This window comes from Oryx dammah, unplaced genomic scaffold, assembly GCF_014754425.2.
Source record: "Oryx dammah isolate SB20612 unplaced genomic scaffold, SCBI_Odam_1.1 HiC_scaffold_22, whole genome shotgun sequence".
NCBI lineage: Eukaryota > Metazoa > Chordata > Mammalia > Artiodactyla > Bovidae > Oryx > Oryx dammah.
This window is the reverse complement of record NW_024070206.1, coordinates 8,071,015-8,071,337: the sequence shown is the minus strand read 5'-3', so window position 1 is coordinate 8,071,337 and position 323 is coordinate 8,071,015.

Below are 323 nucleotides of genomic sequence, written 5' to 3'. Positions count from 1 at the left end.
TTGCTCCCACATCTACTGAAACTACAACCACCACAGTTGCCACCACTTCAGCTGAACCAACTACTGCAACTGCCACCACTACCACTGAGGCTACAACCACAACCACCACCACAGTTGCCCCCACATCTACTGAAATTACAACCTCCATAGTTGCCACCACTACAGCTGAACCAACTACCACAACCAACACCACTACCACTGAGACTACAACAACAACAACCACGACTGTTGCCCCCACATCTACTGAAAACACCACCACCACAGTTGCCACCACTTCAGCTGAACCAACTACCACAACTGACACTACTACCACTGAGGCTACA